Source organism: Panthera pardus, unplaced genomic scaffold, assembly GCF_024362965.1.
Source record: "Panthera pardus isolate Hobbes unplaced genomic scaffold, ASM2436296v1 HiC_scaffold_19, whole genome shotgun sequence".
NCBI lineage: Eukaryota > Metazoa > Chordata > Mammalia > Carnivora > Felidae > Panthera > Panthera pardus.
In genome coordinates this window covers 20,178,136-20,200,889 of record NW_026526754.1, presented here as the reverse complement: position 1 = coordinate 20,200,889, position 22,754 = coordinate 20,178,136, and the positions used below count along the sequence as shown (strand labels likewise).

General features: G+C 44.7%; 1 non-coding gene across 1 annotated transcript; it reads right to left on the bottom strand.

The window, feature by feature from the left end:
• Nucleotides 1-22,418: 22,418 nt before the first annotated feature.
• On the bottom strand, nucleotides 22,419-22,526 carry LOC128778216 (U6 spliceosomal RNA). Its single transcript, XR_008423631.1, has one exon. It is a non-coding gene; the product is annotated as a U6 spliceosomal RNA (small nuclear RNA).
• Between the last annotated feature and the right edge of the window lie 228 nt (nucleotides 22,527-22,754).

Below are 22,754 nucleotides of genomic sequence, written 5' to 3'. Positions count from 1 at the left end.
ACATATGTACATATTTTTTTCCCAGACAACTGCTTGTCAAATATTTACCAGCCCACTGGCTATATCACTTATAATAATAGGCATGTGCGTTTTGAAAAATATGAACAAAAGAAAAATATTAAACAATTAAATGCCACCTCCTCTAGGAAGCCTCCTCTGATTCTCTCAGTTTGTCTCTGCTCCGCATTTCCACAGTGCCCTTCGGGTACCCTTCTATCAGCAGCAGCTGTCACCCTGCCCTCCAAAGCACCTGCTTCCTGTCGCTCCTCCCCCACAGCCTGTAAGTTCCTTGCTGCAGGCACCATGTGGAACCTCTTCTCTCATACTGCCACCTTGCACAAAATAGCTGCTGAACACATAAGTGAATCAATCAGCTGGAGAATCGGAATGAGGGGAGAGCACAGGAAAAAGGTTCAGAGCAGTTGCACACGGGAAATGTGGGCAGGACTTCCTCAAAATGCTTGCTTGGGAGCCCAGGGGAGCAGCAACAATTCAACCTCTGAAGACTTTTACCCATAATTCTGTAGCTGATCTCTTTTGATGGATTAATTTCATCCACAAAATTCCCAGCTCTTAGACTGTGAACATGCACAAAGATGTGTGCACTCTCTTTGTTTCTTCTGTTTTTTTTTTTTTTTTTTCACTCTCATTTTCAGGGTCCAAAAGTTACTCCATAAATGAAGATACAATCTCATACTCTTGACAAGAAAAGGTCCTGGCCTCTGGTAGGATTTTCTTATCTCTTGTTGATAGGTAAACTAAAAAACTCAGTAGGAATGTTCATCTTGCCCTCTGAGAGTCTGGATGGAGCGGCTGATCTGGATAACCATGACAGGGAGCAGAGATAGGCTGAGAAATACATTCTTATAGCCAAAAATTAAACGTCTTCATTTTTCCAAGTGAAGGCATTTCTCTCAGCATGGGGGTACAGTATTGCATGGGGACTTTGAGCATGGGGTTGTCAGACAAATCTGGCCTCAAATGCTAGCCCTGCTACCAATTAGCCCCTGGCCTTGGGCAAGGTCACTGACTACAGGACCTTGGTGGACCTCAGCTGCCCCATCTGCAAAATAGGAACTGTAACAGTACTATGCTATTCATTTGTTGTGAGGATTAAACATGGGCTATGAAATGAAAGTAACTGTGCACACAGACTTGTACACAGATGTTCTGGAGACAATCCAAAAACCCACCAACATGTGAAGGGATAAACAAATTGTGTTCTATTCACATAATGGAATACTACTCAGCAACAAAAAGGAATAAAATGTTGATATACATCACAGTGTGGATGAATCTTAATATAATATAAGTGAACGAAGTCAAATGACAAAACAAAACAAAACTACATACTGTGTGATTTTATTTCCGTAACATTCTGGAAAACGCAAATTCAGTGACAGAAAGCACATCAGTGGGATGCTTGGGGATAGAACTGGAGGCTAGGGAAGAAAGGAATGAGGGAAAGTTTAGAACGGGACCTACCAAAACCTTTTGGGATAATGGATATGTTCATTATCTTGACTGTGGTGATGATTTCATGGCTGTATTCATATGTCAAAACTTGTCAAATTGTACACTTTAAATGTGTGCGGTTTATTGAATGACAATCCTATGTCAGCAAAGTCATTCAAAACCATACAGGGGGCACCTGGGTGGCTCAGGCAGCTGAGCGTCCGACTCTTGATCTCGGCGCAGGTCATGATCTCATGGTTCGTGGGATCAAGCCCCCCATTGGGCTCTGCTCTGACAGCACAGAGCCTGCTTGGAATTCTCTCTCCCCCTCTCACTCTGCCCCTCCCCCCTCAAAATAAATAAATAAATGTTTACAAATTATACAGGATAACAGGTAAAGTGCTTGGAGCAGTCTGGTATGGAGTAAAAGGTCAATACATGGTGGCTTCCCAATGAAAATGAAGAAGGTGACAATGACAGTAATGACAGCATTCCTACTGCCGTCGCTCTTGGGAGAGAACACTGCTTCCTGCTCATATCCTTGGAAAGTCCACACCCCTGTCTCTTCCTCCATTAGCCACTCTGGCCACCTGATGGCCAATGCAGCTGTCGCCTCCTCAATACCCCTGAGAGTCATTCCCTTCCCTGATTGCCAGGATCGTCCATCACTCGAAACCTGTCTCCTCCCTGTGTAACAACGGAGAGTTTGACTTGGTGCTCAAGCAGACATGGACCGAAATGTGCTTTCTTCCTGCCTAACTTGATCAGGCCTGAGCTTTCTCATCTGTAAACTGGGGCTGATGACAGCAGAGATCTTGTTGGCACATGCAGAGGAGACAGTGTGAGGAACGCACTGAGACCCAGAGAAGAGACACCCAATCCACGGAACCCTGATGTCGTGTATTCTGTCTCACGGTGGTCGGGTTGTTCAGGGGCTACTCAGTAGCACCTTCTTTTCCTGAGTTCCGAACTAACCGAGACGTAAGATGAACGAGTGACAGAGGGAAGCCACCAGAGCCCCTTTATTCCCAAATAAACCTTAACTGGAAGATGCCACTTAAGGTGAGAGAAAACATGATCCTGAGAAAACTGAACCTGAAGAAATGACAGATTTATCCGCACGGTAATGGCAACACTGAACTGAGGCAGCATCCCAACATGAGGGCATGCACGGGGTGTTCTGTGTCTGGAAAAGAATGGAGAAATTACGCTTTCTGTGGCTAGCTCACTCCCAAAAGAAAAAAAGGGCAATTCTGAGCTGAGAAAGTTAAAGCCATTATTCTTCAATTACAGAGCACGTAAGTCTCTCCTCTCTCACCCCTTCAGTGGGGTGGAGGGAGCAAAGGAGCAGAAAGAGCCCGGGAGTGTCACACAAATGAAGGGAAACACGAGGAGAGAAGGGATAAACTTTTCCCCTTTACAATACTATTTTCACCCATCATTTCATAAGCAAAAGTACCAACTTCCTAACGATATTGATCGTATCCTAGTGGCTGAGCACACAAGGAAGTACTTCTGGCCATAAGTACTGAAATAATCATTTTGGAAGTGAACGTGGGGAGCAGGACCACTCAGGGCAGCAGACACTTCTGTCTGCACTCCTCCAGAGTCACAGAGATTGCTGCGTCTCAAACCAGTTCACTTCCCAAATTGCAACAGGCAGTATAACTGTTACCCACGACTTCCAGGGGAAGAAAGTAAGACTGTGTCTTCTGCCATATGGAATCCCTTCAAGTGCTTGCAGAAAGTTACCCTTGTCACCCCTGAGTCCTCTGGGTGGACATGCCCCATTTTTAATCCTTTCTCACATATTGTGGCTTCACAAAACTCTCTTACCCTCCTGACTCTCCTTCAGTGGACACACTCCAAACTGTCAGTGACCTTAAAATGTGCCCACTAGAAAATAAAAGCTACAGGTGCAGTTAACCGATCAATCAATCTAATAATCACCACTGAATAAAATCAGGTGCCCTGAATGGCTCAGCAAGTGGACAGAACCGCGTATATCCCACAAAGGAATCAAGGCTCACTTCTGTGTTCTAGACAGCACCCTCTCTCCGTCAACTCCAATCGAACTCGTGGTCAACAGAAGTTCTGAGATATTTATTCACATCAGTTGCTGAAAAGCTAGGGTTTCCCAATCTTCTACTTGCACTGCTGGAGTTCGGGGTTGGAATTCTACTTCTTTTTCACCCTATAACAATTCATCTTTTTCTAGAGGCAGTGAATGTGAGAGGATCAAGGGCATAAGCAGTCATGAGGCAGACCTGGGTACAAGCTTTGGACACAATTCTCTGAGCTTGCTTCCGTTTTCTCATCTATGTAATGGTAATAATGAGTCCCATGTCACGAGATTGCTGTGAGAATAAAATGCAACCACGCACATAAATGGCGTAGCTCAATACCTGACAGAGAAAAGCAAACAAATAAACATTAGCTTCCATTCTTACTGTTGAATACATAAATACTATTGTGAGAGCATGTAAGAAGTATGTGACACTAGGTACAACCATGATTTGAGAGAAACTCATTTTAATCATTTCAGAAATTACTTTAGCACTGTGTGTATAAAGCCATTAATATCCTGCATTTTTAGTTATTCTAACTGCATTTTAGAAAGGTATCATATATTCCAGTGTCATTCGTCAATTGAGAAATTTGCAAATGTCTTAGGGAGATATTCCTTTCAAAGGTCGAGGGTCAGCCATTTGAAACCAACTGCCTTCTTTGGAAGCCTCTCTCATGTTTCCATGACGCCTCACACTCACCGTCAGCAGTTCTGCGGTTAAGTCTTTCATTGGGCTGGGATGTAATTCCCCAGGGATGATACATCTGGACTCCATAAGGAGCCACCTGCCTTCCCACGAATTATCTCTTTTCCATATTTGTGCTGCCCTTTCCTGTCCAGTGTGAAGAAACTCCTCCATCCTAGATAAAATAGAACTCAAGTAGCAGTGGTGGCTGAGGCACCCCCAAGTCATGAATCTCCCCCTTCCCTCTTCATCTTTCACTGAACATTCTGTAAAGGGTCTTTCTTGTTCAAATTTAACTTGATCGTCAAGCCCCAATACCTGATGGAGTTTCTTTTAGCTTTATGGTATATTGATGCATTAAATCAATTATAATTAGACACACCTCCTGACACCCACACCGTTGACCACGTATGTAACTTTGCAGGGCCCTGTTACTCTGGGCAAAGCATTCTGCCTGATTTCTTAACTCTGGGCTCAGCCACATGACGCACTTTGGTTAATGGGAGATGAGCAAGCACAATGCAACCACCTGTACCTCTGCCATTGCCACCGTCAGAAGCGTGTTTTCCAACGAGCCCCCTGGAGGCTCAAAGTCATCTCGTTTATTCCAGCAAAGACCATACTAGATCAGTCAACAGCCATCCAACCTCTAGACAGGTGAGCAAGCCCAGCTAAGACCAGCAGAGCTAATTAGCCAACCCGCAGCCAACCCTATATGCACGTGAACCCCAAAATCAGCTGAGTCCAGCCAAGATCAGCTAAACACTACAGATTTCTAGACTAAACAAGTGTTATTGCCATGTATCAATGATGCTTCACGGTTGTTTGTTAACTGGCATTATTGCGGAATTAGAGAACCACTCCGGTCTTCCCCACATGAATCTGTAAGAACTGTGTCTGGTAGACTTGAGAATGAATTAGGAGAGCCTTTCTCCATTCCTATTAGCTACCCCTCACTTAAGCCTTAGAATAAGTAAAGAAAACTTGGTAAGTGATGCTCACGGCTCCCTTTGAATGGCTAACATGGTCAAGGGCCCCATAACCTGAGACCCACGAATGGAAGCTTGATGATTTCCTTCAATATAAAAAATTATCCAATTACACCAATAGACATGATCACCAGCCACAGAGGCAACACTCAGTTTGACACTAACACACTCAAAATGGATGGTTTGTTTAGTCTCTGTCACCCAGAACAATTTTACCATCACAAGTCTGCTTTTGAAGTATGAAATCTTGGGAGAGTTACAAATTTCTCTGCGGTTGGATTTTTTTCTTTTGCAGAGAGCTATTTTAAATGCCCCCCAAACTTGTGTGGGAGTGCCAATCGGCCACATTTAATTGGCCAGACTGTGAGCCTCTGCAATGCAACACTCTTCAGAAAATTAAACATAGACATGATTGTTACTTTGCTCTGTTATTGTGGCTACAGAATGGCAAACCAATCTGTTGAAACTGAAAAATCCAGCCGCTCAGTTATCTGTCAGGCCCACACAACTAAACACCCCATAAGTAGATTTTTTTTTTTCCTACTTAGCTTAAGCATATTTTGATTGAATACAGTGCTTGCTTAGCATTGTGTACGGCCAACACTCAAGGTCCTTCTAACAGCCTGTCAGCTCCTTAGGAAGGGTTGCTCTTACAAATATATGCCATTCATTCATTCAATCACTCACTCACTCACTTGACCTGCAAACATTCATCACGTATCTGTTCTGTGCTGGAAACTGTTAGGTGCAGAAAATAAGGAAAAGTTCACTAGCAATTAGTTACATAAACAACTAGTAAAAGGATAAGACAAGAATAGAAGTTAGGATCTGGCTCTAAAGCAACGCTTCTCAACTCGGGGCAATTCTGCCAGCCCCATCTGGGTACGTTTGCCAATGTCCAGAGACATTTTTGGTAATTGTAACTGGAGGGGCAGGTGCTACTGGAATTTGGTGGGTAGAAGCAGGCACACTGCTAAGTATCTTATCATGCACACAATAGCCCTTACAACAAAGGATTTATCCAACCCAAAATGTTAATAATGTGGAGATGGAGAAGCCCCTCTCTAAGGCCATGTACTGGACTAATTTATCTGAAAGCAAATTTTCTGTCTAATCCATCATTGTATCATTTGCCTCAGCACAGGGCCAGCACGGGCAGGTGCTGCACAAATGCTGGATGCATGAATGGATGGATGGATGGGTGGGTGGATGGGTGGGTGGGTTAGATAAATATCCACCTGTAGATGGTGTCAATAGATGACATAATGGGCACTGAGTTGTCTGGCCATTAAAAACTTAACAAACGGTTTAATTTTCTAACCTAGGGTTTGGGCGGCTCCAAGAAGAGAATCAATCTGGTAATTTTGACACGAATTTCATAGGACATGGTAGACCGTGCTTAGTGATGAATTTGGTGCTCCAGAAGACCCCACTGTTCTGACCGTAATGACTTTCCTAGTTCTTCCATTAACAGATAAGTTATGCTGGGCTGTTTCTTCAAACCTTCCTGGCTGAAACGAAGATAATCTGTCTTATTTCTTAACCACTGGAAACGAGAGTGAATTTGTCATATCCAATATTCTGTAGATTCATTTGGCCAATCATTCTACTTTGGGTCTGAACTCATCCCTAGTAATGTACAATCTGTTTTACATGTTAATTTTTAATGGTGTGATTTTGGCTTGTCCTTCAAATCAGTTGAGTAGAAACACTGATTTATTTTTATCCCTTTCATCAATGCCAGGGAACAAAATAAATTACTCCAGAACACGTTCTCTTGCTTTTGCTTCTCCCCTCTAAGAGATTATAGATAAATGTCCAAGGGTTGGTCTTCTTTTCAACAGATTGGCTGGGTACCCCAGTCATGAATCAGGTAGTTGGTTAGTACCATGGAATGAGACATCCCAAGGCCAGCAGGACCCCGTCCCTGCCTTTGGTGGGCGGGGGAGGGTGGTGCACAGGAAGGAGGGGCTTTGTGGTACAGGTGAGGGGCTGGTAGCTGCACCTGGTGTCCAGGATGGAAGCTCAGGTAGCATCCTGCAAATGTTGACATGCAAATGTCCCCCACTAGGTTATATGATCTTTGGGACAGAGGCCAGGACTTTACTGGGTGTGGTTCTCCTACCCACCTTAAATGTGACCCCTCATTCAGAATCCTCCAAGGAGAATCACATATTGGAGCAAGTATGTGAAAACCCCTTCCTCTTAAATATTCAGAGGAAATGTGTAAGTTTTGCTAACACAGGTCTGGCCAGTTGGGTTCAGCCGTCTGACCGCCGGCCTGGACCCCTAAGACCGTGTGCTGTACTGAAATAGTACAGTGTTTGGAAACCTATCAAACAACTGTCATCACAACTGCTCTGATGAGCCAGATAAGCCTGGACAAAGTTAAAAGAGGTAGAAAGAAAGATCCCTTTGTTTTTTTTCAACAAACACCTACTATACCAGGCACAAAGCCAGGTAGACACGACACCAAGCATACACGTTCACTGATTTCAAGTCTTCCAGTCTACTGGAGATAGGTATGGGTCTGTTTTGATTCTGAACCCCTCTTTCCTTTCTATAATTCTTTAAAATGTGAAGAAAGATGAAGACCTCTTCGACTATTTTTTTTTCCTTTCTTCTCATTTTGGCTCCTTTTACATTTCCTATCGCTTTCGTCAAATTTCTGGTATCATCTTTGAAAAGGCACAAATAAAGCCTAGGGGCAGAAGGTGTCCAGTGTTGGTTCATGGGTCACTATCAAGCAAGGGCAGGATTCCATGAGATTCTCTCTTTTTTTTTTCTTATGTTCATTGCCTCATGTTACAAAGTGGCTGCAGTAACTCCAGGCATCTTCTCTACAGGACACAGGAAGAAAAGAGAGAGGTAAAAGCTGATGATCTTTTCCAACTGAATCTGACTCAATAAGGAATAGAAAAGCTTTCTTAAAAGCCCTAACAAACAGGTTTGGGCTTATATCTAATTGTCCAGAACAGTGGCACACGGCTACCTGTAGCTAGAAGGTGGCATAAAGGAAAGGCTATGGATGGGGTCAGTCAGCCAAGCAAAAAAGTCTATTGAGCAGCATCTGGAGAATATCACTGAAGAAATGGATACTCATAAAGTCTTTATGAAATGTAGGTGCTATGGATTTATAAATGCTTAAAATCAGAAACTACAAATGAGTTGTCTTAAATTCTTTCTTTCCATATATCATCAGAATTAATCATTTCATCAACTCTATAGGATGAATTTAATCATTAGTATTATTTCATAGACATGGAAACTTGAGTACAAAGAGGTAAAGTGACTAATCTAAGGTCATACAGTCAGGAAGGGCAGAGCCAGATCCTTATCCTAGGTCTTTAAAAAAGATTTACTCACCTAGTTCTCTTTTATGACTCTGCTTTTGAGCACAAACATGTGCGATAAAATCCACTGAAGCATGAAGGATGTATACACACACCAAGCATTGTGACGAATGACAGTATACACATTTCCAGAGCAAGTATGCTTTAAACCAAGAATTCTGGGGGAGTTGAAAGACCAATTCATCCATTCACTCATTCAAGGATCCAAGAACCTACCAGACCCATCTCTGGGCTGAGGATATAGATGGGAAAGACACAGCTCCTTTTTGCATGTGACTCCTCATCCAGACATGCAGATAGACAAGTGGCCATGCAGAGTGTGATGTTCTGCAAGAGAGGGATGTACAAGGCACCACGTGAGTACTTTGAAGCTTCCTTCATCTTGGTCTTTCTGAAAGCAGAGCCTGGAGCAAGGATCAAAGAAAATATTCTTTGGCAAGTGCAAGCTGAGAGGCAAGTGTGAGGAAGAAAAACAAAGTGAGGAAAGGAAAATATGAAGCAATGCAGGCCTATGCCGGCCAGAGTTTCACCATGAGCCTCAAACAGCCATCACAGGCTGTGCTCAGCTGAATAATGGCCCTCACCATAATCCCCAAAACCTATGGATGTGATCTGACAGAGCAAAAGTGATTCCAAAACTATGATTAAGTTAATGATCTTGTGATGGGCAGACTGCCATGGATTATCTAGATGGATCCAATGTAATCACAAAGTCCCTATGAGAGGGGCAGGAGGGTCTGGGCCAGAGAAGGACACACAGCAACAGAAGTGCAGAAAGAAAAGGGACATGGGGCCATGAGCCAAGGAATGCAGGCAGCCTCAAGAAGCTAACAAGGGAAAGGAATGGATTATTCTCAGAGCTTCCAGAAGGAACGGAGCCTTGCCAACAACTCATTTTATACTTATGACCTCCAGATCTGTATGGGAATACATCTGTGTTGCTTTAAGACACTACATTGGCGGTAATTTGCTACAGCAGCAATAGGAATCTGCTACACAGGTCTCTAAGCAGATGTGTTCACTTGGGACCCAAGAGTTTTCTAGAAGAATTTTATGGGAAGGAGTTCATGGAGTTCAGAAACACCTGTGTCCAGTTGCTTCCAAATGTTTCTCATTTTCTACTCATCAAAGTTTACCTTGGGGGTTGCCAATTCCCCACCCTTAGAGTTTTCACCTTCTGGCCCCTTCCAGCTGCTAGGAAGCTATATTCCATGGCCCACAGTAGACCATGCTCATCAATGAGCATGTAATAGGCAGGGGATTGACTAAGATAAAGTAGCCCAGAGAATCTGGGAAGTACCAAGGTTATGTCGATTACTGAGGGTGACTAACTGCTTGGGGAGAAAAATCATCCAAATACTTATCCAGCTCCTTCTATAGACTGGTGTCATGTCTAGGGAGCAAGTTTTACCTCTGCCTGCCTAGCACCCAATCTCCAGTTCTCTGAGTAACTGTACCCTATTTCCCTGGCACACTACACTTCCTAACCCCATCCATGTCCCAAAGTGGGCTGACTCCCCCATTTATTCTGAAGGAGGCATGGCCCAGACATGGCCACTCAGAGCATAGATCTTCCTTACCACAGCAAATGGTTCTGGAATAGGCATGGCCCCATGCCTGCCCAGCCAGTTTACTGCATCTCATTGGCCACAGCAATTGATTCAGGGAAGTATCCATGGCCCATCAACTCAGTGGGCTTCAGTTCTGAAACATGTTAGAACCACTGGGAATACAGTGGTTTTACCCCACTGATTCTGGAATTGAGAGCATATCACCCTGGAACTTCATGCCACCATGTAGGCATGAAGCCAGCATGAAGTGGAGGAAAGCAGTCATCCTAGGACACATTTGGCCTTCTTGACCCAACCATGCCTAAAGTTGGACGGAGTTCATATGTAAGTAATCCAATACATTTCCCTTTTTAACTTAAATCAGCTTGAAGAGGGTTGTCTTTTGAAAGATTCCCAATACATTACTTCCTCAGGGACACATTTTTACTTGCTTCCAATAGGAAGCCCTCTTGTGAATTTAGATGCTTGCAGAGACTGGAGTAGTTAGGAAAGCCAGAGGCATGTCAGAAAGAGGCAGCAGCCCAGAACTTCTTGAGGACTTACAAGTCTTAGAGGAGAATCCCAGCTGTACTTTACCCCAGTATCTGCTGTACCTATGCCCTAGGGTACGGAGTGCCCCACACACCAGGGCCCCGACCACTTCCCATCCTTGGGAAGTTGTTGTTTTTTCAGTCACACCCCTTCTTACAGAACAGGAAAGTAGCATAAAATCCATTTATTGGGGTATAAACAACTCAGTTGCAGATGGGAGGGGTGTCTGACCTGTTTGCACTGTCCGGCCTCCTGTGCAATGATTCTAGTGATTAGACACGGCCAATTCCAGCCTCTGGGAAACAGGAAATTGCTGCAATTGTTAACAATAGGTCTGATCCAGGCTGAGCCCAACATACCCACAGTCCCAAGCATGAAGGCATCTTCCAGCTCGGTGGCCTCGGTTCCAAAGCAAGGACACACGTCTCAAGAATGAAGAAAAGGCTATTTTCAAGGCAGTAATTACATAATATAGAGAATGTAACGAAAGGGAGACCCCCGAGCTCCATTACTTTGAAGGGTCTGTCAGTGTTTTCATTACAGTCCATTTTCTGCAGTGATTTATCTTCAGCTGTGAGGCTGGGCTGACAGCTGGGGCTTAGCACCCACAGGCCCAGCCCAGGAGAAGCGTGTGGAGTTTAATTCAGTTGGAATTGTTTGGCCAGCTCCACTCTGAGGACTTGCAAACTATGCATTAAGTCCAAGTTTGGGTCCTCTGGCACTTTTGTGGCAACTCTTGTTTGGAGCATCCTTAGTAACTTGCCTGCAGACTGTGATTCTTGGCAGGCTCAACTAGCCAAGGCCAGAAACAAAAGCAGGGGAGTCATCTTTTTATAGTCTTCAAGGGGCTATTAGGTATGTGTGTGAGTGTGTGTGTGTGTGTGTGTGTGTGTGTTGGGGGTAGATGTATAATGAAATCCATGAATATAGTTTGTGCTTCTTTTCATGTAAAAACAAAAGTGTCATTTAAACTCAGATAATCCTTTCAAAGTTATTCCTATCGTCTCTTTTTATATGGTGCTCACATGACACCTGTTTTCAGGGAAGGTAGTATATGGTCTGCAATGCCCCCAGCCACAACATAGTCCCCAATTTGTCTCTTAGCACAGACAGTCTCAGAAACTGGGCCCTGGAATAGCAAAGTCAAGTCCTAGAAACTAAGGCCACAGTGAACTCCAGGAAACAGCTTCAAGACTGGCCAATGCCCAGCCTGGAAACTGGTGTTCAGTGTGTATCTGGATTCTAGCACGGAATCCAGAATCCAACCCAGAATCTATAAGTCTCTAGAGTCAGACAAGATAGGGGCAGATATGGAAAATCAGCCTGTAAAGGTCTTTTCTCCATACTTTTCTCCCTGGCCCTCCTGAGCACTAATATCTGAACAACCCATGAACTTTCTACATAGATTGTCTTTTAGAAGCCACAAACCTGTCCACAAGCCCCTGGAGTTCTCAAGTCACTGTTTCTGCCCTCACCATCATTGCCACCAACAACAACATCGACCAGCATCAATTCTACCATCATCAACCTCACCAAGAATGGTATTAAGAACTCACATCAAGCTAGACCCTGTACCACATGGTACACATGTGGGGTCTCAGTCAATCTCCACTACAAGCCTCTATGTAAGAGTTTTTATCCTTATTCTATAGTCAAGGAGATTGAGCCTTGAAGAGACAAGGTTAAGAAACCAGGACAGGCTGACCCAGTGCTCGGGTTCTGGATCAGTATGGAACACTTCCTGTCAACACAGCACAGGTTCCCCAGGAGACAGACTTGGTGACAGTGTTTGGCGGTCAGCATATATATTATGACCTTGGGAGTACCCTTGGGATCAACACCTGTGGAAGGGAGGAGCAAGAAGTAGGAGCGAGCAGAGAGGAAGCCGGCCATAGCCCTGGCTCAACCCACAAGGCAACAAGGCACTCTGGAGCTAGAAGAGTCTGCCTGTGACATTGTCCTGTCTTGAGCTAGGAAGGCAGGGCCCTTATAGCCTGTATGCATTTCCTTATGCATATGCATATGGGTCTTATGGGGCTAAACTGAAGGTGTTGGCACAGCTGCCTTTCTTCTGGAAGCACTAGGGGGAAATCTGTTTTCAGCTTCTAAAGATACCTGCATTCCTTAGCTTGTGGCCCTACCTCCATCTTCAAAAGGCATCCTTCCAACCTCTGCTCCTGATACCACATTACTTCTATCTCTCTGTTTCCATCATCCGATCTCTTTCTTGGATTCTGATGCTCCTGCCTCCCTCTTACAAGGGCCCTTGTGGTTGCATTTAGGGTCCATCTGGATCATCCATCTAAAGTCCTGTCATATCTGCAAAGTCACCTGTGCCATGTCAGGTAACAGATTCACAGATTCTGAATGTAGATGCCTTGTGGTGGGCACTACTCAGCTTGCCCCATGCCCCCTCAATCTCTCACTGCCTGTGAAGCAATCCTTGAAGGGCCATCTGCTGACCACCACAAGCCTTTCTCAAGGGGGACTCTGGTGGGGAGGCATCTCCACGTCCGATCACACATCCCCAGAGAATTCAGGTTCAACCCAGCCCAGATCAGCCCCCCTTTTTTTTTGCTTTAAAGACCTACATTTCCCCAGTTTTGAATCCCAGCTCCAAGCTCTCAGACTCCGTTACCAGGGTCTTGCTTTCATCTTCCTCTCCTGTGAATCATAATACTCTGCTTTTATATTTATGACCAACTGTTTAAAGTACCTCTTGAGCGTCTGACCACAGCTCAATTGTCCATTACTGCAATAATCATCTGTCTCTTTGTATTCAGAAAGCAACACAGATTAGGAAATGCGAAGACTGCTTTTGGCGTTGAGCAGTTGTGTTTTGGGGGGCGTTTCTCCCCTGCTGTAAATGTGTTACACAGAAGCATATTTCCATCCATCTGCAGCCCTGCCATATTGCAGGTAACTGTGAACAAAACAAGCAATAAAACTGCAAAGGGGATGCTTCCTTTTTCTATACATCGACTCTTAGTTACCTGTACTAAGGGCACAGGCTCCGCTTCTTAAGTGCATTCCTTACTCCAGAGAAGCACCTGCGACCTAGAGACCCATGGGAAAGCCAAGAAAGGACTTAAGAAACAGCTGGGAAGTGCCTTTTAAAAAGTCATAAACTAGACCATCTCCTCTGATCCTGCCTTCTGAATGATCCACTTTCTAGGGTGCTTCTTGCAGAATGAATACTAAACACTAACTTCCTCATTACAGTGGATGCTGAAGGGCTAACCCATCTCTCTATGTGACTCTGGAGGGCTGTCAGTAGACGGACCCCTACCTCTTCTACCTCAGTGGCGGATACTGACTGCCAGAGGCCTGACAGTCTGGAAGCTGTTGACAGACCCAACGAAGCGCTCTCTCTCTCTCTCTGTCTCTCTCTCTCTCCCTTCCCATCTCTCCCTCCTTCTCATCTTCCTTCTCCTCCTCCTTCTCTCTCCCTTGAGTTGTTAAGATGCCAGGATATAAGTTTGGGATGTCTGGTGACCATGATACCTGTCTGCTCTGGAGATGGAAAGGAGTGGAACCCTGACACCTTCATGGAGCCCCTGGATCCAATCATGCCTGAAGGCAGCACCTAATCCTTTCCAGTTATATAAGTTAATATATGCTTCTTTAAACTTATGTTACTTTTAATGGATTTCTACCCATTTATTATTGAAAGTGATTTACTACCTTTTATACATCTCCCTCTACATGTTCCTTAGCAGCCTCAAACTTAACATGCTCCAAAATAAAATCAGTGTAGCTTGTTATTTCTACACCCACATCTCCTAACTTTGCTATTTTTTTTCCAAAATACTTTCATTTTTCTGCATCTCCTAGCCCCCAGGCCAATGTATATCCTTGAAACCCGTCTTTCCTTCAACCATTCCCTCTCAGTGCCTTCCCTTTGTTCTGGTCTAGATGACTCTCCCCCTGATGTGCACTAACTTCCCATATCTACCACTATTCCCTGAGGCCTCTTTCCAACTGTTGATTTCATCAGGCTCATCTCTTATGCAGAAGCTTCCTATGGTGCCATGGAGTACAAGACAGGCCTCAAATGTCCTTGCTTGACATCCAAAGTGACGATGTAGCACCTATAAGCTTAGATTTTAGCACCAGATCAAGACTCAGGTCAGCTCTGCCACTCCTTAGCTGTGTGACTTTGATCAAGTTATTAAACCTCTAGGACCCTAGTTGCAAAATGGAGAGAATAGTACCGACTTCTTAGGGTTGTGTGAGGTTTAAGTGAGTTACTATATGTTAAATGCTAAGCACAAACACTGAGGCAGCAGCAACACTCAACAATTAATTTGATGACTATTTATGGAACACCTACTATGTGACAGTTACTGTTCTTGTGACTCAATACACACACACACACACACACACACACATACACACACACACACACACACACACACACAAGCATGCACAGAAACAAAGTTTGGGCTTCAGCTCCCATCTAATCTAATGCCTTCATTCCTTAATTCAACAAACCTAGGCTGGGGCTTCCTGCACAAGGCATAATGCTGGACACTGAGACAGAGCAGTGAACAAAACCTGGTCCCTGACTTCAAGGAACCCTTGTCCAATCTGTTGTCTGTCCAGACAACAGATACATAAACAGACAATTTCTGTTCAATACCATCAGACTTCTAGAACAGCCCATAACTGGAGCTACTAAGAACCTGGTTCTAAAATTGCATGATATTATAAAAAGTAAGTTTTATTCTCTAGAAAAAGAAACAAGAAACCCTATAGACTAGAGTCAGAAGGGGTAACAAAATTCCTCCTCTATTACGCAAGTCCCACTTTAGACAATATCCTTCCAGCATCTTGCCCAGTGAGAGAAACTCAAAACCCAACCCCCAGGGGCTGATGCAAACTGTCACCATGGGAATGACTCCATTGGGAGAGAAGCAGAATCCACAAAACAACTTTCAGGAGAGTAGCTTGTCCTTAAAGTCCCCTGCTGTTCCCTTCACCAGAACCTGTTCCTCCAAGGTTCCGGAGCTTAGTGACACTCATTAGGGAAGTGCGATCAGGACCCTGGCAGGGCACTCCCGGCCACCCTCAGCAGAACTTCTCCTACTCTAAGCCAACATGGGCTGGGGATTTCCACAGAGGCTCTAGGAAGTGTGGCTCTGGGAGGGGGAGAAGGCAACTCCCAGGGAACTTCTAGAAGCATGAGGAGCAAGAGCACAACTCTAAAGCAAAGTTTCTTGACTTTGGCACATGACATTTGAAGGTATATCTCTCTTTGCTGTGGGGGGCTATCTTGTGCACTGTAGGTTTTGAGCAGCATCCATGACCTTGACCCACTATGCCATAGCACCCTCCCTCAGTTGTGACAGCCAAAGATGTGCCCAATCATCCCCGGGGTGGGGGTAGTGTACCCTGGCTGCTAAATTACCCCTGATTAATAACCACTAGTCTAGAGCCCCTGCCTCCTGGAGGGGAAGGAATAGACTTAACTAAAGAAAAGGCTCAATACTGAGAGATCTGGGAGCAAAGGGTGTTCTAACAACACACACAGCAGTGAGAGAAGAATAAAAACAGGTGTAGACCTCAGCTGTAGGTCAAAAGATCTTGGAAATACAGACTTACCTGAATGGGTGGCATGTGCTCTCCAGTGATTCAGGGTGAATCTATGGACAGAGATTAAATCTCAGCCTACAGAAACCAGGCTTGAAAGGTCACCCATCCCATCTGACTCTAGAGGCAGTGTGTGGCTTTGAGCCAGTCATTTCCTCTCTTTAGGCTGCAGGACTTGTTCTTTGCCAAATGAGGGAGTTCGACTGCTCCAGGGATGGAACACGGGTCTTACTCACTACTCCCCTCCTACTACCATGCCTGTAACAGACATCACTAGTCAATCACTGCACACCTTGCTCTTGAGGCTAAGCAAAGCCTCTGAATCTGAATCCTCCTCCACACAGGGCTTCCTGAAGCTTCTGCAGCTCCGCTAGTTGTTGCTGCCATGTATCGTTTACTATTCCTAAGGAGTCAGTGACTTTCAAACCAAACCCCACTTCACCCAGAGCTTTTGTCTGCTTTACATAATGGACTTCTCATCACATGTATTTGAACAAAGGAATCCCTCAGCTAACACAGCAAAATTTGCTAGGGCCGTCATAACAGAGTACCACAAACTGAGTGGCTTAAACAACAGAAATGTATTGTCTCAGGCTGGAAGCCCAAGATCAAGGTATTGTCAGGGCTGGCTCCTTCTGAGGCTGGGTCCTCACAGTCTGCTCCAGGCCTCCCCCAGCTTCTGGAGGTTTATTGGCATTCTTTGGCATTTCTTGGCTCATAGAAACATCACCCCAATCTTTACCTTTCCTTCACCTGGCATTCTCCCTGTGTTCAGTTTTTCTGTATCTAAATTTCCCCTTTTTATAAGGACACCAGTCATGTTGGGTTAGGGCTCATAGGGTCAGGGGGCCCACCCAATGATCTCACTTTAATCTGATTATCTCTGTAAAGACCCTGTCTCCAAACAAGGTCATACTGTGAGGTCTCAGGGGTTAGGATTTCAACATGTAAATTTAGAGGCAGACACAATCTTAACTCATAACACTCTATCCTCTGCTTCCCCAAATTCATGTCCTTGTCACATGCAAAATACATTCACCCTATCCCAATATTCCCCAAATTCTTAATTCATTCCAGCATCAGCTCTATGTCCAAGACCTCATCTAAATCTCATCTGAATCAGGTACGGGTGAAACTTGGGGTATGATTCATCCTGAAGCAAAATTCTTCTCCATCTGTAAAGCTGTGAAACCAGATAAGGAGTTATTTTAAGCTCCTAAAACACAATGGTGGGACAGACATAAGATAGACAGTGTCCTGGGTAGGGTCAAATTTTCTCCCTGGAGTCTGGATATCCTGGCATCTGCCTTTATCAAGGCCTTCCTGTGAGTGGTTTCCTAATGTGACCACACCCCTGCTTGGTGTTCCCTCAAACACCACTCTTCCCAGGAAATCCAGGTTCATAGGTCTGTTTCCCACAGGCCAGCTTAGAGGTCAATGATTCCTAATGCACTGATGACATTAGAAACCTTGCCAATCAAACACACAGGCCATGATGAAGCTCAGAACATCATCTTGACATGCTAGTAACTGGCCTCTCCTTGCTTGCTCTGAGATTTCTGTCTAGGAAAAAGTAGCAAAAGAAACAAATTCTGAGTGTTTTCCCTTCCTTGTTGGCTCTATGAGGATCCAATATATGATGCACATTCCCTTTCTATATGAAGTGGCATGGAGATGTTCCTATGAGTTCCTGTGTTCATGCTGGTCTCCCCATAAATCCAATGGCCCCATAATTCATTGTCTTGGGGGCACAGTGTGAGGACAAAAGTCCTTGAAGATCAATGATTTTCAATGATCAGAGACTCAAGAGCCTTTTGCTCCAGTTGTATAATGCACTTAGGATTTTAATCAACCTTAACGTGTGGATTTTATACATTATTCAAGACCTCCACAGGCCCCACATAGATCCTCCTGTTGACAAACACCCCATTAGAAGCCTGGGTTGTCTCGGCACAGGGCAGGAACCCTGTTGGTATGCACAGCAGCGACTCCCAGAAGGACTGAAGTCAACACTTCCTTGTGCTCCAGCCAGAACTTTGGAAATTGGACATTTTCTATCCTAAGGAAAATTCCCCCAGTTGATCCTGTGCTTTGGCATTAACATCAGTCTCAATATGTTTTTTTGGCAATCAAGAAGGACGCCTAAGAGGAAACAGCTGTGGGCAGGTGTGAGAAAATGCCCCGTGGGGCCCATTGTTCCCATTGTTCTGTGGGACAGGAGCCCAGTGAGACTGGGATTGAGTCAAGCACTGATTTCTGCCTGAGACAGTGGCATCCCAAAGAGCTCTAACTGACAGCTGGCTCTCAGTCTTCCTGAGCTCTTTCAGGCCTCCAAGCTGCAGGGTGCATCTACCATCAGAGATCCGAGAGGATAGCACAGCCTATCATGTCCACCAGGGACCGACTCAGCAAGGCAGAGGGCCTAGGATTAGGAGTCGAGGCTCTGGCAGACCCAGGGGGTTCTAATTTTATCCATGAGCATCAGTATTATGCTAGACAAGTCACTTCACTTCCCCCAGCCTCATTTTCTGCATATGTAAAATAAAGGCAGTGGTTGTATGTAGCTCCTGCCTTTGGTTTGGGGATCAAATGAGATCACGTGCCCAAGACACTCTGCCTGTGCTGTGGTGTATAGGATATGCTCAATTAGACCTTCCAAGTTTTAGGGAAATTTAGGGGTTAGAAATCTTAGGGAATCATCTCTGTGCATGCCCCTAGTCTATAGCAATAATAACAGCAACTTCAATAGTTTTATTACAACAACGTTCAGCAAGCACAGAAATGCATTTCTCAGAAATAGTGATAACCCTAATGGTAACAATAATTACAGGAAACAGCTAACAGCCATTGATCCAGATTCTATATTAACCATTTTATAAGCCTTAGCTCACTTAATACTCACAACTACACAATACATACTTACAGATGAATAAACTGAGGCTCGGAGAGGTGAGACAACATGCACAAAGTAACAAAGTCAGACCTGGATTTGAATCCAGGCCCATCTGGCACCAGCACCCATGCACCATATTGTGTAAGAGATGGGCAGCACATTATTTAACTTCTCTTCACCTTAGCTTTAACTGGAGGTGATAACTCTTAGTTCAGAGGTGATTGTATAGATCAAATTGGTATTGTATTTAAGGAAGATGCTTTGGGCACGCAGATATCTATCTGGCTAGGAAGTTGCGCTTGCCGAACTCACCACCACAAGCCTTCTGTGTATCCAATGGAAACACTGATCCTGCAGCCAAGAAATTCATGGCAGCTATTAGGAGTAGTCCACACTTGCTTGACAAGCAAAGAGGTGTTGGTCTCGAGCAATCTGGGTTTTGGGACCAACCCAGAAAGATAGTGAGGCAGGCACAACAGGTACCCAAAGGTATTCAGGTCCTAACCTCCTGTGATCATGTTATCTTACATGGCAAAGGGGACTTTGAAGATATGATTAAACTAAGCATCTTAAAATAGGGAGATTATCTGGGATTATTTGGATGCACCCAGTGTCATTACAAGATCGTCATAAGAGAGAGAGTCAGAGTCAGAGAAAATGAGACAATAGAAGCTGAAGTCAGACAGAGAGATGAAGATTTGAAGATGCTGTCTTTGAAGATGGAGAAAGGGGCTGTGAGCCAAGGAATGCAGGTCACTTTTAGAAGCTGAAAAGGAAACAGATTTTACCTTACAATCTCCAGAAGGAACATGGTCCTGCTGACCCATTTTAGACCTCTGACTTCCGGAACAATAAGAGGGTAAATTTGTGTTTTTCTAAGCCACCAAGTCCGTGGTAATTTGTTACAGCAGCCATAGGAAACTAATACATTCTGTATCTCCCACAGAGATGAACAAACTTCAAACAAAGCCCCAACCAACACAGGGAGAGAGTAGGACAAATCCTCTTCTACATTGTGCCATTGTGAAAAATCATTGTACAGCTGGGCTTTAACACAGATTCTGTTTTGTTCAAATCTTGTTGTTAAATATTCAGAAGGAAAAGAGACATGGCCCCATACAGAAAAGAATGTCAGCATTTTGCATTTGCAGAAAGCCAGACTGTAAAACAGAATGATATGAAATCTCTTTGTAAAATCTGAAGTGATAGACACACATACTGAATTATTGTTATCAATATGAATTTTAAAAATGCAGAAGCAAGTTCCCAAAGTGGCACTCTGCAGGCTGTTCTACCACCCACCGATCTTTGGGAGCGGAAAGAGCAAGGGAAAGCTGGCAGCCAGGGCAGGGAGGAGACCCAGCCTTTCCGAGAACTGGCAATAGTTGGGATTGTCTTGAAACCGGTCACATCGGACGATGAAGCGTGAATCACTGAACAAATGTGCAAGAGAGAAAAACCACAAAATAAGCCTAGAGACAGAATGCTAATAGTCAGGCAAATAAGGGGAGACAAGAATTTGAATATTCATGAGCCTCTAATCAGGAGCTTTGGATGAATACGGAAATGGTCCCATTGGGTGATAATGTGCTCCGCAGAAAGGAGAATCCTGCCTGAGGAAGTGCAAAGCAGAGTGTGGACCAGACCTGTCCCACCGCCTGGGACTCCCAGGACATTGACCCAAGTCTCCACATCCTGGTCCCACCATCAGTTGTCTTTCTTCACCTGTCACTCACTCTGCGCTGTACTTGGTCTTTTCTTGCTGTAGAAGATTTCTACTTTTAGAGCTGGAAAGGGGTAGCTGGGGAGAATGCTAATATGTTGGAACATCTTCCAAGTTCCAGGCCTGAGCTACATATGCTCTATCCATATCTCACATCCCTCTCACAACCACTCTTTCATGGGGATATAAATGTCCCATTTTATAGGTGAGGAAACTGAGGCTCAGGGAAATATCCTATTGCTGATGTCAACAGGAGAGCTTAGCTTTGAATAGCTTATCTGTATCATAGCAGAGCCTCATTTGTTGCTTTCCATCACCCAGGGTCCTAGACTTGTGTCCCCCTGAAATGTATGTAAGTACCTGGCTGTATTTAGACTACAACAGAGGAGTGGTGGAAGACTGGGGAACAGGACTCAGGTACACAAAGAAAGCTTGGAGAAGAACTGAGATGAAGAAAGCCAGCTGCCTGGACACAGGGCAATCCCACAGGAAGTTTCTTGAGAATCAACTGGTGTGCCCAGAGGGGTGAGGACAGGGGCCTCAGGCAATGTGATGAGGGTCGGAGGTCAGTATGGGCCGGGTGCGGTGGTGCTCCTCACACATGCATACAGGCACATTGTACATATGTGTGGACTGAGCCCCTGACACCAAGATCAGCAGTGAACAAAACCAACATGAGAATTGAGAAAGTGCTGTGAAGCAAATGAACAAGGGCTCCAAGAATGGTGAGGGAGGAAGAAGAGCCCAACTAAATGGTCAGAAAAAGCTTTTAAGAGGTGGTGACATCTGAGCTGACAACTAAAAGACGAGCCAGCCTTATAAGAATGGATGGAAAAAAGTGCTTCTAGTAAAAATACAGGGTGAAACAGGTGACAGTGACAGTGGTCAACGCTCAGGCTCCCTATGGGCAGTGGTGGGCATTGAGGCCACAGCAAGACATGAGCCAACACCTAAGGGGATGAGCAGGAGCTCAGCAAGATCCCAGCTAACAGGCTGGGGGGTTGAGGTAAGAATATGCTCCTGATGGGGGAGGAAGAGCTGGACCACTTCTTCGCTGAAGAGATGATCTGAAACCCAGGGGTACTGCTATCAAGTACCTATCACGCAGGGGCGCCTGGGTGGCTCAGTCGGTTGAGCATCCAACTTTGCTCAGGTCATGATGTTATGGTTCATGAGTTGAAGCCCCGAGTTGGGCTCTGTGCTGACAGCCCGGAGCCTGAAGCCTGCTTCAGATTCTGTGTCTCCCTCTCTCTCTGCCCCTCCCCCACTCATGCTTTATCTCCCTCTCAAAATCAAACAAACATTTTTTTTTTCTTTTAAAAATATGGAACGCTTTGGGGCGCCTGGGTGGCGCAGTCGGTTAAGCGTCCGACTTCAGCCAGGTCACGATCTCGCGGTCTGTGAGTTCGAGCCCCGCGTCAGGCTCTGGGCTGATGGCTCGGAGCCTGGAGCCTGTTTCCGATTCTGTGTCTCCCTCTCTCTCTGCCCCTCCCCCGTTCATGCTCTGTCTCTCTCTGTCCCAAAAATAAATAAAAAACGTTGAAAAAAAAAAATTTAAAAAAATATGGAACGCTTCACAAATTTGTGTGTCATCCTTGCGCAGGGGCCATGCTAATCTTCTCTGTATCGTTCCAATTTTTAGTATATGTGCTGCCAAAGCGAGCACAACAAACATTTTTTAAAAAGTATCTACCATTCAGCTGCCTTGCACGCTCTATACACATTATTGCATTTATTTCTCATAATCTTTCTCTGAGGCAGATGTTATTATTTTGGGCTCATTCTCTATTATTATTTTTATTACTACAAATTAAGTGGTTTAACACAAAACATATTGCTTACTTCACAGTTTCTGTGGGTCAGGAGCTGGGCATGTTTTAACTGGGTCCTCCGC